This window comes from Pteropus vampyrus, unplaced genomic scaffold, assembly GCF_000151845.1.
Source record: "Pteropus vampyrus isolate Shadow unplaced genomic scaffold, Pvam_2.0 Scaffold206, whole genome shotgun sequence".
Lineage (NCBI taxonomy): Eukaryota > Metazoa > Chordata > Mammalia > Chiroptera > Pteropodidae > Pteropus > Pteropus vampyrus.
In genome coordinates, this window is record NW_011888987.1 from 3,741,677 (window position 1) to 3,760,253 (window position 18,577).

The window sequence follows — 18,577 nt, forward strand, 5'->3', positions numbered from 1 at the left end:
ATTGGGGGGTTAAATAATGCTTTTTTTGCTTGTGATGAAAAAAAATCTAAGGCTAATGTTAGTTTTTCCTAAATAATACTTTATTAAATATTCAGAGCAATTGAGAGGACTCAGTAATTTAGAGACTTTTTAAGGACTCAGAATACACTGCCCTCTTTTTGAAAGATAATATGATGGAAAGAATCTTGCTTTATATACATTATTCTTTTGTTAGACATTTAGATTGTTTTCTTTATAACTTGTTTCCTCTCAGCATTAAACCTCTTTGTGCTTGAATTTTTATGTCCTTGGGATGGATTCCCAAATGTATTTCATGGTTGAAGAGTATAAAGGACTCAAGGCAGTTGTACATATTACTGAATGACTTGCCAGAAAAATAATACTAATTCCATTACCTCTAGCAGCGTAAGTGCCAATTTTGCCAAAATTCACCAGCATTGAGTTTTCTCATTTTATTCATTATTTATTAACATGATGGAATAAAATGGCATCCCATTGTATTAATATGCATTTCTAACAGATACACAAAACAATGAAAAGGAAATTTTTTTAATAAAAGAAAGGAAAATCATATGAAATCAAGAAAATAAAATCTATTCTGTGAAGTTTTAACAGTTGTCACGACTGAAGTATCGCACACCTGCTGTCATTATAGTTTCTGAAATCCATGATAAACATAAGTCACTGGTTCTTTCCTACAGAGCTTGAACTTGGCTTCAGAATCCTTTTCACATAGTACTTTAAGAAGCCATTACCAGTTAATCAGTCAGTTTGAGAAGAAAGTCATCTACCATTTATGTCTATTACTCTTGCTATATAAATAGGACCAAATTTTGACTAAGTTTCTTAGCAGGTAAGCCATGGCTGTGAATAGGATCATTTCTTTTCTTTCCTTTTTTTATTTTACACCCTCCCACCCTCCATGGAATTCCAAGGCTCACTGGTCTTTTTTGAAAGCCTTTATTTACTCCCTTAGCAGAAGCACAAAATTACTTTTGTGACTATTTTAGATAAAAATGAAAGGTGATTATTACCTCTCTAGGAAGAAAGCAAAACCTCACCCACCCCAGAAAGCAAGTCAAACAGTATTGGCTTTCTTCTTATGGGGTTGTTCACATATCTTGATAGATAAACGTGAGAGGGAAACGTTTTGGGCTGTGTAAAATTTTGTTACCTCTTAAAATGTTCTGCATACTTAAATCTCCTCACTCCTTAGGAACCAGCTTTCTGAAACGGAATTATGACCACTTTAAGGTGGACCAGTTTAATAGGTTTTCTTAATTATTTTTAAATGGAGGCACCGATTTAAAGTCAAAAGAAAAATTGTATTTAATGGTACAGGATTAGGCAAAGCTGCACAAAATGGAACTCTGAATAAAATATCTAATTTCTAGTAAATAATTGTGGCTTTCAATCCTTAGGACAGTCTGAAGCCCCAACTGAACCTTTTGTTTGCATTTGAGTTGCAGCTTGCTCAGTCTCTAGGGTCATTTCTTTATCTTCCTGTTTTGAGAATTGTCTGTTTATATCTTTTATCACTTAAGTATTGGGATCTTAAGTGTTCATCAGTTTGTATGAACTATGTAGTACTCAGAGTATTTCTTGATATTTATATTATTGGAGTAGGGGCTTAATACATGCTTCATGGGTAGAAAGAAAGACAAATGAATAGATGGAAGGAAAGGAAGGAAGAAAGGACATACTTAGGACAGTACAACCATGTCTTTATAATCATCTGCTTGAGGATTAGTAGAAGAAAAGGCAGAAGGAAGAGGTGGTGCACTGAGGGAAAGAAAAGACCATTAGATAGTCATTGTTATCCAAGAGTCTTGCTATAAGCCTGTCTCAATTCTACCTTCGGATATAAGATACTGATCATATTCGTAAAAGGTTTGTGACAGAATATAATACATGATAATAGGTAATGTCTAATAAAGAGGACCTAATTAAACATATTTTAATTTTATTCCCACCCCCCCACCTCCACCCCTTTTGCAACCATAAGCTTATTTTCTATATCTACATGTCTCTTTCTTTTTTGTTGGTTTTCATTTATTTTTTCAGATTCCACATATAAGTGAGATTATATGGTATTTGTATTTCTCAGTCTGACCCTCTAGCTTCCTCCATGTTGTTGCAAATGGCAAGATTCCATTATTATTTGTTGCCGAATAATATTCTTTTGTAGTTACATACCACAGCTTCATTTATCTATTGATGGACTTCTAGGTTGCTTCCATATCTTGACTATTACTAGTAATGCTGCAATGTACATAGGAGTACATCTATCTTTTTGAATGAATGTTTTTGTTTTCTTTGGATAAATACCCAGAAGTGGGATTGCTGGATCATATGATAGTTTTATTTTTGGTTTTTAGTTTTTCAAGGACTGTCCATACTCTTTTCCATAGTGACTGCACTAATTTAAAATCCCGCAACCAGTGTATGAGGATTGCCTTTTCTCCATATCCTTTCTAGCACTTTGTTGTTGATTTATTTGATGGTGGCCATACTGACCAGTGTGAGGTGATATCTCATTGTGGTTTTAATTTGCATTTCTCTGATGATTAGTGATGTTGAACATCTTTTCATATTTCTGTTAGCCATCTCTGTGTCCTCTTTGGAGAAATGTCTATTCAGGTCCTCTGCCCATAGATACTTTTTGTTGTTGAGTTATATGAGTTATTTATGTATTTTCGATATTAACCCCTTAACAGATGTATCATTTGCAAACATCTTCTGCCATTCAGTAGATTGTCTTTTCATTTTGTTGTTTTTCTTTGCTGTGCAGAAGAAGCTTTTTAGTTTGATGTAGTCTTGTTTAGCTTTGCGCAATGGCAGTATCGTAGCCCATGAGGTTTATCCAAGGCATGATTAGTGCTAATTGATATAGTCTTGTTTATTTTTTCTTTTGTTTTCCTTGCTTGAAGAGATATATCCAAAAAGATACTGTTCCCTGGGATGAACCCCAGCCGATCATGTTGTATTATAATTTTAATGTATTGTTATATTTGATTTGCTAGTACTTTGTTTAGCACTTTTGGACCTGTCTTCATCATAGATATTGGCTTATAAGATTTTTTTTTGTGGTGTTCTTGCCTGCTTTTGTATCAGGGTAATGTTGGCCTCATAAAATGGCCTCCTCTCCAGTTTTTTGGAAGAGTTTGAAAAAGATGGGTAATTAATCTTTGAATATTTGGTAGACCTCTTTAGTGATGCCATACAGTTTTAGACTTTTGTTTTTGGGGAGATTTTTGATTATCGTTTCAGTTTCCTTACTAGTGCTGTCAATTAAGGTTTTCTTATTCTTTGTAGGAAGGTTATTGTCATTTTCATTTGTCTCTATGTATGTTTTGAACTCATTTCCTTTCCAACCCAATTGTTATGAAGCATATTGGTTGATATCAAAATTATGGAAGGTATAGTGTTTTTTTTTTTTAACTCCCCCTCCCCCAAAACCTTTATGTTATAATTGAGTGTTTAATACCTTATTCTGAATTAGAGTTTCTATTTTCTGCTTCTGTCTTCCAAGTCTTTATGTTTGGTTTCTGGAGTCTTTTCATTTTCTTTCTGAGCTACTTTGTTACCTTTGTTATTTATTCATAGTAATTGATGGATTCTTTCTTTGCCTGCACATTTGAGATAGTGAACTCTTCTTTTTTAGATACTCTTTTGTTTTTAACAATTCAGCAGGTTTATAAGTAGAGGTCTTTTGTTTTCTAATAAATGCTTCTATGATGCAAATTTTGTGTTTTTAATCTGAAACTAGTCTTTCTTATTGAGATTAGTTTTCTACTTGGACTTCTGGCTTCTTATTTGGGCTGTGTCACCTTATGGAGAAATGCCCGGTATTCCATGAGAAGGTGGGCATCCTCTCTGTAATCCGATTTCCTCAATCTCAGAATACCATCCCCTTGGTGGGATGTGATAGGTAATGGGACTCCTGACTTATGAGTTCCTGGCACTGCCTCCTTGTAACCAGAGGTAACCAGCTACACTGTGCTATCCAAGGTGTCTCCACTGCCTTTGTTGGGTTCTGCTGTAATGGATTGGTGAAGGGGTGGTGGAGGGATGGTTCCCGAGTCTGTGGCTTTGTCTTGCTAGTGCTGGTGGCTGCTAATTCACTGCTGTCATGCTTCTGTGTGGCATCTCTAACTGGTTTTAAGTGCCAAGTGGCACTGGTTACATAGGCAGGAATGTTCCTTCTGTCCCTCACATACTCCCAGCTGCTGAGTTTGTGCTGCAACCCCACACCTCCTTTGCTTCAACATCAGCTGGGTCTGGGTGGGTACAGGGAGGTAAGGGGAGGCCGGTTTGCATGTCTGCGATTTTGCCTTGCTCCTAGTAATGGCGGCTACCAGCCCCTGGCAGCTATACAGTGCTGTGCTGTGTCTCTGTCCATGTCACCAGGTTTAGCCTCAATGGACACCAGCCACTCAGGCCCAAATGTTGTTACTGCCCTGCTGACCCTCTAGTCTGCTGTATGAGGGTTGCAGCCCAACTCCTTTTCCACTACCGTGTCAGCTAGGGCCACACCAACACAGGATTGCATCTGCAGGCCCCATGTCTGAGCTTATCCCCCATTCCCACCTTCCCTGCTCATTCCCATAAGTCTACCTTCAACTATCTCCATGCATGGATCTCTCAGACATGTTTGTGAGTTGAGCAGGGTATCCTTTATTGAATTACAGTTATCCTATGTATGTAACTTTAAGGGGAGAAAGTAAGCAATCTTCTTACTCCACCATGATGCTGGTGTCACTGATTCTAGTCTTCCTGAATTTATTAAGCTTATTTTGTGGCCTGATACGTGATCTATCCTGGAGAATGTTCCATGTCACTTGAAAAACATGTGTATTCTGTGGTTTTTAAGTGTAGTGTTCTAAAATAGTTTATTAAGTTGACCTTGTCTAATAATGACATTTAAGGTTGTCATTTTATTATTAATTTTTTGTCTGGATTACCTATTCTTTGATGTGAGTGGAGTATTGAAATACCGTACCCTTAATTGTGTTTCTGTGGGTTTTTCCCTTTATTTTCATTAATTGCTTTATATATTTAGGTGCTCCTATGTTGGATGTGTAGATATTTACGATTGTTACATCCCTTTCTTGGATATATAATTATATAATGTCCTTTTTTGTCGTTTTTTACATGTTTTGTTTTAAAGTCTATTTTGTCTGATACAAGTTTAGCTACTCCAGTTTTCTTTTTGTTTCTATTTACATGAAATATCTTTTCTATCCCTTCATTTTCAGTCTATGCGTCTTTTGATTCTTCATTTATTTTACTGAAATGTTCATAGACTGAAATCATGATTATAAATATCAGGTCTGGAGTTTTAGTAATATTAAGATATTAAGTCCCATTTAAAGCCATGTATATTGTAATTTTTAAGCTATCTACAGAAACAATGCATATTACTAATTCAAAAATATAAAATTTTCCTTCATAGTTACTTTTGGTTACATATATTGTGTGTATGTATGTATATAAATATATGTGTATATATTTGTATTAGATTATAAACAAACCAAATGCAAATAATCTATCCTTATCAGTTGCTCCTTTCTAAAAAGTTAGAAAGGTAGTTCCTTTCCCAGTTGTATCACTGGTTTAGAGAATAACCCTGGGGAAATATCTAACATTCGTGAGTCTCCTTTTTTAAAAAAAAAAAAAAAAAATAATAATAATAATAATAAAGTCTTCTAGCTATTAAAAAAATGGAAAGAACTATGTATAAAAACTCCACAGCTCTGAGCTTTCAGATAATGACCCAAAGTACTAGATGTTGAGAAAGAAAGGAGTGATGATTGTATAGTTTTGAACATCATTTGAGTAACAGCTAAGTTGACAAATGATCATGAGAAAAATACCATGATCTAGACTTCTGTAATCTGACAAAAATAATAATAATAATAATGGCAACAGACTATTTTCTACCCAAAGAAATTCTGTCTGTAGGGATTCATAAAGTAAATGTACTTCCTTAGTAAGATTTAAAGCATTCCAAAAAGGTTATTTCTGTTAACCTCAGTTTATAAGATTCTCAGTGTAGTTCTGTGCACTATGCCCTCATCTGTTAAAGTTTTACTGTCTAAAACAGGTTGTTTATTATTTTAGTAAATAAAAATATAAACTTAATTAGACTTATACATAATTATTGAAAGACAATTCAGGAAATGGAGTCTTCAGTGTTTTCTTTCTTTTAACTAACAAATTAACTGTTTTCCAATGAATTACTGAAAGCCTAAAACCCTTCCTGAAACAAATATTAATGAATGTTACTCATTTTAAGGGAGTGGCAGATGAATGCGCTATTACCTATTTTATGAGTCTTAATGGTAATTTAGTAGTTATTAACAATACATTTCTTCCACAATTTTCTTATCATTGCAGTGTTATCTTGAAAAAACAAATCAGTCTTAATCTTAATTCCCATGCTATGAGGACATGCCCTTTATCAATCCATTTACTTATACTTTCTTAATGCACCACATTTCCTTTCTGTGCCTGTCTCTTAAATGCTAGTCCTAGGCTTTCTTCAAACTCAGCATATCCTCCCATGGCACCTTAATTTATTCACATAGCTTTGGTTACCGCATGTATACTGATGATTCCAAATCTGTATCTCCAGTTCAGACCTATGATCTGCCTTCATATATCTAGTTGTCTACTAGACATCTCTTGTTTGTATTTGTACCTGTGAGATATCCTTGTGTCACAAGTGAGCTAATAGTCTCCCTTTCCTACTCTCTGAACCACCCAAATCTATTTCTCTCACTGTGTTCCCTGTTTCATTAACTGGGTGTATGTATGCCGAAGCCAGAAACTTTAAGTTTATTCTTGGTTCCTCCCCCATCTCACTTTCACATCTAGTTAATCAACAAGTCCTACTATCAATTCTAAGTTCTCAGTATCACTTTTGTCTATTTCTCTCTATCCTCATCTCTCACCAGGGGTATTGCAATAATTTCCTGTTTCCAGTCTTATTCCAATCTATTCTCCACAGTTCAACCTGAGAATTTTTTCTGAAACACAGATCTGATATTGCCAACTCTCTTACTTCAAACTTTTTAATGATTTCCCTTTGCCCTTGAGATAAATCCAAGCTCCTTAATGTAACATTAAAAAGTCATTTATGATTAACCCTTTGTCTTCCTTATTTCTTGGTGTGTGTGTATGTATATATATATTTTAACTACATTACTCAATAATATTGACCTTACTTTTATTCATGTAGAATTCTGCCTACATGTGTTTTTCCTTCTGCCTAGAGCATTCTATCACAACCCATCATTCATCCCCTTCACCTGGATGATTTCCTGTTACTCCTTACATATAGTCATAAACATTCAACTTTCTCAGGAAAAACTTTCCTTAATCCTAGACTTGGTATCATCAACAAGGCTACATACTCTAGCACAGCAGATATCAAAGTGTGGTCCATGTGTCTCTGGACATCTCTGAGGCCGTTTCGTGGAAGTCTTCAAATTCAGAGCATTTCCATATTAAAACTAACATATTATTTACCTTTTTTTTTTCTTGGATTGCCATTTGTACTGATGGTTCAAAAGCAATGATGGATAAAATTGCTGACACATTAGCACAAATCAAAGCAGTGGAACCAAACTATATTAAGAGTCATTGTATTCTTCACCATGCACTCACAATGAAAAAAAAAAGGCCAGTTATACATGTTTGTCATTGATAAAACACAAAAAATTATCAATGTTATTAAATTGAAATTTTCAGTAATCATCTTCTTAACATGCCACATGATGAAATGGAAAGTACACAAAAAGTACTTCTACTGTATCCTAATGCATGATGGCATGGTTAGGCAGTTGTTTTCTATTTAGTCAGATATCAGATATTTTTGAAAAAAATGTAAACAATGATACTCTTCTCATCAAATTTTTGTTTGGAAAATATAGGTCATTTTCAAAACATGTAATTTATGTTAGCATACGATGATATTGCTATTTATGAATACATTTAAAAAATTTCTCAGCAATAATTTCTAATACAGTAAATATTAATAGGTATAACTGACATAAACAAAAGTTCTTTGGAGTCTTCAGTAATTTTTCAGAGTACGAAGGGATTTCTAAGACCAAAAATTTTGAAAAGCCCTGCTTTAAAAATTTAAAACTTCTTATTCTGTTTATGATTTATTTTTTTCCTTAGACTTCACTTTAAACTGTGAAGATAAAGTCCATATTTGCCTTTTGGGTAACTCAGCTCCTAACATAATGCCAACACATATTAGATCTCCAATAAGTACTTGTGAACTTAATGAATTCTAACACCATGTGGTGATGATTATGTTGCATATTGTTGGAAATGTGAGTCTGGAGCTAAGAAATGAGTTCATAAAATAGATATTAAAAGTCTCATCTGCATTTGGGGGTTTATTTGATTGATGGAACTACATGATATCAACCAGATATACAGAATATTACCATAGTCAATCTGAAGAAAGATGATAAAGTAGAAAGAGAAAAGGAAAAAGAGAAACCTTAATTATGGAACTTTAGGGAATGCTTACATATAATAGGAATGAAAAGGAAGCCACAATGAACATAAGAGTTCAGAAGAATAATCATCAATAGGATACAATTAAAGGGTATTCTTCGTATGTTTCTAGAGTAATAATACTCTTAAAGCATCATAGCGAGTGGAAAATTAAGCTAAGATAATATTTTCAAGGAAATTCAGATCAATAGGTCTACCCAAGTGACTACAGTACACATTTTATTTCATACATGTAAATATATAGAGTAAATTTTTTATTATCTTGAATCACCTAAATGAGAATTTAACTGAATTTTTTATTAATGCTAATACAACAACATTAACAAACTTAGAGAATAGAAAGAGAGTACAAATTTGCTAGAGCCGAGGAACAGAAGTTGCACATGTGCGCGCGCGCGCGCACACACACACACACACACATATACACACATACACAGAGAGAGAGAGAGAGAGTGTGTTTGTCAGGTAGATTGAAGAGTAAATCCTGCTGTTAGTGCTGCAACTTTGATCATCACTTTCCTCATCCTCAGGAGGATCATTTTCTTAATAAAAATCTCCTATTTAGTACTTGTCCAAAAGCAATATTTTACTTGCTAGTTCTACTCTTATCTCCCCTCATTTGCAGATAAGGTTTTTGGTCCATAATTTTTTTCTCTAATATTTTTAAAAAATTGATTATGCTCAGAGAATAGATTTTCCGTTAATGCCATCTTGCCTAGTTAATTAGGATAACTTGGTTTCTTGGTATTAAACCTCAGAAAACATTTACTAATTTTATATGTGGTATTGGAGACTGATGGTACTTATGTTTTGTCTTCTTTGCCATTTATTTCTTAAATCAATTGCATTTAAAAAATATAACTAATTTTTCATCACAACATTTTGACATGAAAGTGTCGAAATATTGCTATAGTAACTGTCATGGTTAATGATAGTTCTGACCAAGACAATGAAGAATCATATTCAGTTATTATGAGGGAAAGTCAGTTAAGACAAATATAACTGGTGAAATACTTAACCATCAATTTGTATTATAATTTTTATTTTGTTATACTGCCTATAAATAGGGTGACCATATTTGTCTAGTACAGTGCTAGTTTATGGTTGTTAATAGTACTTTTTGTTTTCAGAAGTGTCTCAGTTTGGACTATAAACTATACGATGACCCTGCCTATAAAATGCAAAACACATAATATAGCCATAGCTCAGTTAGAAGTCAGATTTAGAGAGCAGCCAAAAGAGATGTAAGTAAATATACAATATGACCTGGCAGACGACTTCACTAATTCCACACAATAAAAAGTTGGTCATTTTTTATGGCTTAGAAGAGCAAGCAAAGAGAAAATATAGTTTATTGGAATTGAAAATGGACATTCAATCTGAAAATCTATAATTGAAAGGCAGAAAAACTGGTGACCAGTAGGATGAAGTATCAAGTAGCCCCAGCAACAAGAACACAGGTGAGTATATGTCAGCGCCGAGTTGATTGAGAAGGGAAGGTTTCTTTGGTGAGATACCTAGTTGAAAGAACGCACGAGGAACAAACATGAGAGGGAAATGGCAGGCACAAATTTTATTGTGGGATGCACGTTTTCACTCTAGGGGACCTCATGGGCTTTGTATATGCCAGAGAACAATAGTGGCATTTTGCCACCCATACGTGGTACAACAAGCTGAATCATTCTTACATAAGCTAGGCACAGGCTCACTACTACATTTAATGTAACATACTAGATCCAGGGTCTTGTCCCTAGCCACAAGTCTGTATCGCAGCCAGACCTGTGACCAGCCGGCCTGAGGCCCACACTCCACCCCTATAGAGTTGCGACCCAGAGGGTGCTACCTTGAGCCCACAATCCACAACAACGATACTAAAAACAACAAAATACTACCAGACTATAGGCTACACGGGCTAGGATGGTTATTGCCCACTCCCAGGAGAATCCCAAGGAATTCCATCAAGCTGTTAAAGGGTCTTCTCCCAGGGTATGGATGGCTTGAACTTCAGCATCCATTTCTTGGAGAGCTACCTGTTCCTGGTTGGCATGATCAAGAATGTAGACATAGCATTCTGCATGGAGTAGGACACAGGTGCCGCCCTAAGCAATAGTTAGGAGGTCAAGGGCCATGCGGTTTTGCAGAACTACTTTCTGCATTTGTGTGGTTTCATCCATTAAAAGGGTTATGGCCTGATGCGTAGCATTCTGTGTGATATGCTGGGCTAAGGCTTCTACCTGTAATCTGTGGATCCCACTCCTGGAATGAATAATGCCAGGGGATAGAACAACCACGCCGCCCATTTCTATTGGTGCTAGGAGTAATATACAGGGTCCCAAATACAGGGCACTTGGGGTAAAGTAGGTAATATGTGTCCAGCTAAAGATGGACGTCCCCATGTACAATGGCCAGTCCAGTCAGCGGGCAAGTAGGACCAGCCGTAGTGTCCACAGACCTAGAGATACCCTACAAGTAACCAGTTGGTAGGCTCTGTACCGACATAACTTCACCCATCCCACCAGACCTTGGAAATATTAGCACACATATCAGGGAGTAGCCAACCCACGATGTGGTTGGGCACAGATCTTACTTGCTCTGTGCAGTGAGGGGCCTGCTCCCACAGTTCCACATGTTCTCCTGCTAGCCATCCCCACCCATTGGAAACAGCATTGCTGGTAGATCCTGCCCTCCCATTCCTGCTTACAGTGCAGGCGGATGATGCAGGATTTGGGTGGGACTTGTGGCAGAAGCAAGGTCCCAGAAGGTGCTGATAGGCTTCTGGTCCCAATTGTGGAAAAGTGCAGAAGCGCGGTATTCTCTGATAGAGAAGCACTGGCTGCCATATATGTGGCCCTTCTGACCAGTGAGGTCATCACTGGCTGCAATTTCATAACCATACAGTCTACATACCCCGTGGCGGGATGGCTGTGGCCCTGGATGAAGACTTCCCATATGGGAATTGCACAGACCCTTACACCAATCAGTGCAGGGAATATCTGGAGCAGTGGGCACAGTTTTCTGCGAGCCCCCTGTCAAGTCACCTGCACTCCTTATTGGGATGGGTACAGTTTTAAGCAGAGCTCCTGACAGAGCCTGCTGAGACAGGAGATGTACCTAGTCTCTATGTAGAGGGTCGGACTCCCATCCCTAAGGATGCCTGATACACAGACAGCTCGTGCCATGGGCAGCCCTCGACGTGGGTTGCCGCAGCATTGCAGCTATACACAGAAACCTTTTGGTATGAAACTAGTGCTGGACAGTGTCCAGACAATGGGCTGAACTTTGTGCTGTGTGGTTAGTCCTCATAAATGAAACTGGCCCAGTGCACGTCTGCACCGACAGTTGGGCCATGTATCGAGATCTCACTCCATGGCTGTCCCAGTGGGCAGCCCAGGAGTGGATGATAGGCTACCACCCCTTATAGGGCCGGGGATTGTGGGTCGACCTCTGAAATCGGGGTCTTCAACAGGGGGCTACCATATACCATGTCCCTGGCCATTGGCCATTTCATGTCTCAGGCAACGATGCAGCTGATGTAGAAATGGTTTCGGGATGATTCAAGCACATTACATTTACTGTGCACTGTATTTCTATTATTATATTGTAATATATAATGAAATAACTATAAAACTCACCATAATGCAGAATCAGTGGGAGCCCTGAACTCTTTTTTCCTGCAACTAGATGGTCCCATCTGGGGGTGATGGGAGACAGTGACCCCCAAAGTGTGTTGCTTATGTCCAGTTTACCCATAATCTCATTTTGGTTGCTCTCGCTGCAAAAAAACTCTGCTTTGCAAAGATAGAATGTTGGAAATGGGAATAGGCTTTTCAGTGCTTTTGTGGCGACCTCAGGATATTCCGCCTTGACTTTAATCCAGAACGTATGGAGATTTGAAGTCATCTCAGACATACTTTTAAAGCCACTGTCATTTGTGATCTCAAGCAGTTGATCCTCTTCTAGCACAGAAAAAGTCGATTCACCTGGCTTATTCACAAATAGGTCATAGATCCATTCCTTCGCAGTTCGGGGACCTTCTGTGGTTGGGACATCATGCTCAAACTCTTTTGAAAGCTGAGATAGGTGATCATGCATCAGCTAGGAGAAAGAAGGCCCTGGCTCAGTCTCTTTTAAAATCTCTGCCAATGTTTGAAACATGTCAAAAATCTCAATGTTCACTCGTTGCCCCCATAATTTCGGTTTGCCTTTGAATGCACCCACTTTATTTGCCGACTTGAATACAGTTGTCATTGTCCCCTGAAGTGACAGATTGTGTTGGTTAAGCAATTTTAATATGTCATATGAGTAAGCAAGTTTTGCGAGCCATTCTGTGTCACTGAAATGTGCTGCCAATGGTGACTATTTTTCTAAAACAAATCTCTGGAGGGGCTCTCGTAACTCACAAATGCTAGCCAGTGATCTCCATTTAGAAAGCCATCTCACTTCTGTGTATGAGAGAGGACGTGTGTGTTCTGTGTCCATCTCCTCACAGAGCTGCGTGAACAGACGTGAGTTAAGGGCATGTACTTTAATGTGGTTGATAATTTTAATCACATCCTGCAGAATGCCGTTAACTTCAGGTGACATTTTCTGGCTAGCCACCATTTCTCTATGGATGTCACAGTGTATAGACTCACATTCAGAAGCGACCTCTTTGACCCGAGTAGTGAAACCAGAAAGCCATCTAGTCATGACAGCCGCTCCATCCGTGCATATACCAACACAAAATGACCAGTTCAGTTTTCCTGATATGTGATCATTTAAAGACTTGAATTGTTCTGCAGCTGTGGTATTGGTTGGCAACAAAAGTGCACATAACATAGCCTCATGCACATCTTTCTGAAAAATAATATCACACAAAAACAAACATTGTAGCCTTGTCAACATCGGTAGACTCCTCAACCTGGATTGTGTACCACAGTAACTCATGAATCCTTTCTAACAATTGTGCCTCAATATCCTCTGCTATTTCATCAGTTCTTCTAGTTATGGTGCTAGCCAAAAGAGGAACATATGCCACCTTTCAACTGAAGCATCTCCTAAAAGTTAACAATAACTGTCCTTAGCAGCAGGGAGGATCAACTCTTCACCAATAGTAAAGGGCTTCTCTGCTTTAGCCGTGTGGTTAGCCACTAAGAATGATGCTCTCAGCGCAGACACATTTGATGAAGTGATGGCCTTCAGTAATTGCTTCCATTCTTCGTGTTCACATTTTTTTCTTTTGAAGAACTCCGATGTCTTGTCTTTTGATGCAGGATGCTTGATTTACATGTTTTGAAGGTTTCATGACTTGTTGGATAGCCAGTTGTTACATATTATACAAAGCGGGCTTGGAGACTGTGAATCACCTGTTGCAATGAACCCATAATTTAAGTAGTACTTTTGGTATTCTCTTTTAAATGGCAGCTTTTTTTGTTAGAGTCTTCTGCTCTCTCATCATTGAGTCTTTCCCCCTTTTCAAAGAAACTTTCAGTGATTTTTTTTTTTTTTTTAAAAACTCATTTTGGCTCGGGTTAGATTGTGGACTTACCAAACCTAAATACGCAGTGCAGGAAAGAGGCTCAGATGGAAGTGGTAAATGAAATAGTGGGCGGGCCATGTGCAGTCTAAAGTAAGTTTCGGATTTGACTTAAAACCTGCCACCAGATGCAGCTGTAAAACTGAAGTTTTATCGACTGGCTTGCCACCAAAAAGCCTGCCACCAAATGCAGCTTAATTGTCACTTGTCACTCACTGATAGGGTTTCGATATGAATGTACAAGCAATTGATTTATTATGGTCTCTGTGCAGTCAGACCTCTCTGCTAATGTTAATCTCTATTTGCAGCCGCTCCCCGTCACTATCATCACTGCCTCAACTCCACCTAAGATCATCAGGCATTAGATTTTTAGAAGGAGCACGCAACCTAGATCTCTCGTACACACACTTCACAGTAGGGTTCGCACTCCTATGAGACTCTAATGCCTGATGATCTGAGGTGGAGCTGAGGTGATGATGCTAGTAGCACTGAGGAGCAGCTGCAAATATAGATGAAGCTTCATTCCCTTGCCCACCACTCACCTCTTGCTGTGCATCCACTTACCAACAGGCCATGGACCAGGGACTGGTGTTTGTCCATGGCATGGGGGTTGGGAACCCCTGGTGTAAACTTTACTTTGACCTCAGTAAGTACAAAATAATATTTTTATAATTTTTGCGATTTGTATACTTGTTTGTATACTTGTTTGTATTTATTTTTGCAATTACTAGTGTTGGTTAATGTTAATGGCTTTTAGTTTACATTTAACATTTCCCTCCATCTCTGTATATCATTTTCCCATTCATATGTAAAGGTTTTGACTTTTTGCTTTTAAATTAAATTTTTTCATATATTTTTAGTATTTTAATGTTATAAAATGTTATGATTTTTCTGCAGACTATTATTGACTTTTGTTTTCTTCTTATTTTATTTGTTTACATCTTTTTAAATCATTATTTTCTTTATGATTTTATTCTAGTGCTTCAAAGCTTTAAAGAAAGATTATTTTTCTTCAAACTAGATATTTTCAGCTTTTTGTTTTTTAGCACAAACTCTGGATCTGCTAGCTAGGGTTAAGAATATATATGATTGAATACCAATTTATTTGATGTTTATTTTTATAGATGATTTAAGGAGTGGCCCTAATGTATCAGATACATTTTAAAATGTAGCTGAAGCTCTTCCATATTCTATTTCTTTGTTCTTAATTTAGTTTTTACTTGATATATGGTTTTTGAATTTTTTTGTTTTAATTTCTAGTAATTAGTTTAATTTTTCATTTCCCTTCACCCATTTCATTGTTCCTTTCAGTTCCAAAGGAATCTTTTTGGGAGACATTGATTGCAATTAAATTAAATATTAAGTAAGTTTGAATAACAAACATTTTTATATTGCTTAGTTTTCCTGAACAGAAACATTTATTGAAATATTCATAATCTAGTTTTGTGGCTTTTATGAAGTTTTTGTCCTTAGGTAATGGGATATTTCATCATTATGCTTTCTATCAGATGTATTCAAAAACAATTTTTGAATGCAACTTTTTCAAATACTTTAACGAAAAATGTTGTTATACAAAGGCCAGTTTTACCAGGCTGATATTTGCTCCTTTACATCCTTACAAATAATAAACTATATTTTCTCCTTTTTAAAGAGTCCATAATTAAGGTATTATTTCTATTGTCATTGTGATTTTTCCAGTTACCAAAATGCGGACATTAATTTTAACTGAATTTCTAAGTTAGTTGTATACTTGTTTATATTTATGACTTCAAGAAAGCAAAATAGGGGTTAAAGTGATCTTTAAGTAGTCAATGTGAACACACAGATATATACCTCAGTCTTTCTCATGCCTTTCTCTAACTGTAGAAGCACATATTTTGAATAAACTTATAAAATTATTAGTGGCTAAAATAAAGGTTTTTTTTCCAAGTATGGTAAGTGTAGGTACCAGGCCTGACTGGCTCAAGGTCTGGCTGTGATCCAAGATCTGACTGTTATCCAAGGCCTGGCTAATCTAAGACCTGACTAGCCCAAGGTCTGGCTGGTCTAAAGTCTGGCTGTAATCCAGGCCCACAGCTAGGAATAGGATCCCAGACTTAGAAAATATGTAAACATACTTCAGCTTACTATATCACACATTTGTGACTGAATGCCACTTTTGTACTCTGCCATATGAGAAGCCATGCTGTCCCCTAGAGAGCGGAAGGGGAAAGAAAAAGAGAGCGGAAGGGGAGAGAGAAGGAGAGCAGAAGGGGAGAGCAAAAGGAGAGACAAGAAAAGGGAGCAGGAGAAGTGCGTGCAACACTGAGTGCCCCATGCAATAGACTGCACTCCCCAGTAGAACTGCACTTCCCAATAGAAGTGCGCTTCGCACAATAAAGTTGATGCCTGTTGTTTCATTGTCATGTTTGCCTCTTGTGCATTCGTCCAGCTGGGCCTCACACCATTGATTGTTCTGGGTCAGGTCAGGAATACCTCGGATCCTGACAGTAAGGTAGTCAGAATTCTGATGATGCCTACCCACCACTTGCTCCCAAATTTTCATCTCTTCTTTATTCAAATACTAATTTAGGTACTACTGTGAAGGGATTTTGCAGATGTAATTTAGGCTATTAATAAGTTGACCTTAAAATGGGAAGATTTTCTGGGCGAGCCTAATCTAATCACATGAGCTCTTAAAGCAGAGAACTTTCTCTAAATGCAGCAGAAGAAAAGAGGAAAAAAGGTGTCAGTGAAACTCGAAGTATAAGGATTCAATGTGCTGTTGTTGCCTTTGAAAGTGGCATGGGCCATGATTCATGAAATACAGGTGACCTCTAGAATCTAAGCAGACAGCCAGCACGGAAACAGAGATCTCAGTCTTATATCCACATGGACCTGGATTCTTCCAACAACCTTAATAAGCTCAGAAATAGATTCTGCCCCCACTCGATACCCCGCCCCGCAAATAAGAGCCCTGGCCTGCTATCCCTTGATTTCAGATTTATTAGACCCTAAGCCAGAGGTACCAGCCAAGCCTGCATACAGAATTAGGTGGTATTTTAAAGTTACATTTGTGGTAGTTTGTTGCACAGACAATAGATAACTAATACATATTTCAAAATGAAAACTACATTAATAGTATACATTTCCATAGCATATTTCTTTTATGCATGGACAACTGTTAGGTTGTATTCAGACAACTGTTAGGTTGTATTCAGATTGCCACTTCTTTCTTTATTATACATAATAAGCATAATTGTTTAAAGCTCAGACTGCTGAGTCAAATTGTAATTCCACCTGAAATCACTTGCCAACTATATGACCTTTGGTGTGTTAACTTTCTATACACCTCATTCTCTTCATCTATAAAATATGAATAATAGTACCTTCTCATAAGAACTTTATACTGCTGGTATAGAGGCCATCGTTATATGATTATAGTGATCACCGTGATGACAACACAAAGAATGTTGTCAGTAAGAACAGGAATCTGGGCATTGATGTGAATCCATGGGCAAGATCTTTTCACTGAATTTTTTATACCTCTTTCTGATCTCTGTATATGGAGTTTCTGGGTTATCCTTTCAGTTTTTCAGATTTTTTTTTTTTTTTTTTTTTTTAGAAACTAGATATCCGTGCTTTTCTCATGAATCTTCTGTTTTCATATCTCCAATCTCAAAGTTTCCAAGAGAAGTTCTGTAAAATAATGCATAATTGAAAAGAGAGTTTGTCAGCAAAATAAATTTGGGAAAACATTGAATGAAAAAAATTAAATTGGGTTTCTTAATTATAGAGCTATTACATGACTACATGCCTGTAGCTCTTCAAAAAGAGAATATATTTTCCACATTCATTGACCTGTTGACAAAGGAGTGTCTTGCAAGACTATTTCATGAAATGCACTTTGGGAAAAACTTTTCAGATGTACATCATTAATTCCATGAGCTAATACCTGTCTTCTCTTTTCCTTGTTAAAGCTTGACTTCATCTACTTAGTGCATATTATTTAGCCCATAAACAACCTTTACTCACCACACTTAATTTCCCTCCAGTACATTTTTGGTTCTTTCTCACCAAAATGTGGAGGGGAAGCTGTTGCCTGGCTGTTCAATATTGCCATCAAAATCAGTAAACTTTAGAAGTCAGAATTTCAGGGGTTTGTGATACATATAGAAATGAAATGAATTGTAAGAGAAGTGCTAAGAATGGGTTGCTAAATAAATGATAAAGAGCCAAGTTTTCAATTGGAGTCAGACGTTTTCTGACAACTATTTTTTTTTTTTCTCTGTTCCTTGAAGAAATGATTACAACAAGAGGATGGGTGGAACTAATAATTTTTATGTGATCCAGGGTATCTAGTAATAAATCTTTCCCACTTATTTGTCATCTATCAACCCTAAAAGTTGGCTTTAGAAAAGTTTCTCATATGTATGACTGTCATGAATTCAAGGAATAACAGTGCTGTTTATATTACTGACTCTTAAAATTGTATTTTTTCCCCTCAGATGAGAGATGAAAATCTATTTTTCCCCTTCTCTTACT

General features: G+C 36.9%; 1 protein-coding gene and 1 pseudogene across 1 annotated transcript in view; both read left to right on the plus strand.

The window, feature by feature from the left end:
- The window catches only part of BMT2 (base methyltransferase of 25S rRNA 2 homolog), a 106,193-nt gene that overhangs the window by 49,659 nt on the left and 37,957 nt on the right, over positions 1–18,577 (plus strand). The window lies entirely within an intron of this gene.
- LOC111746971 lies at positions 2,824–2,948 on the plus strand (annotated as a pseudogene).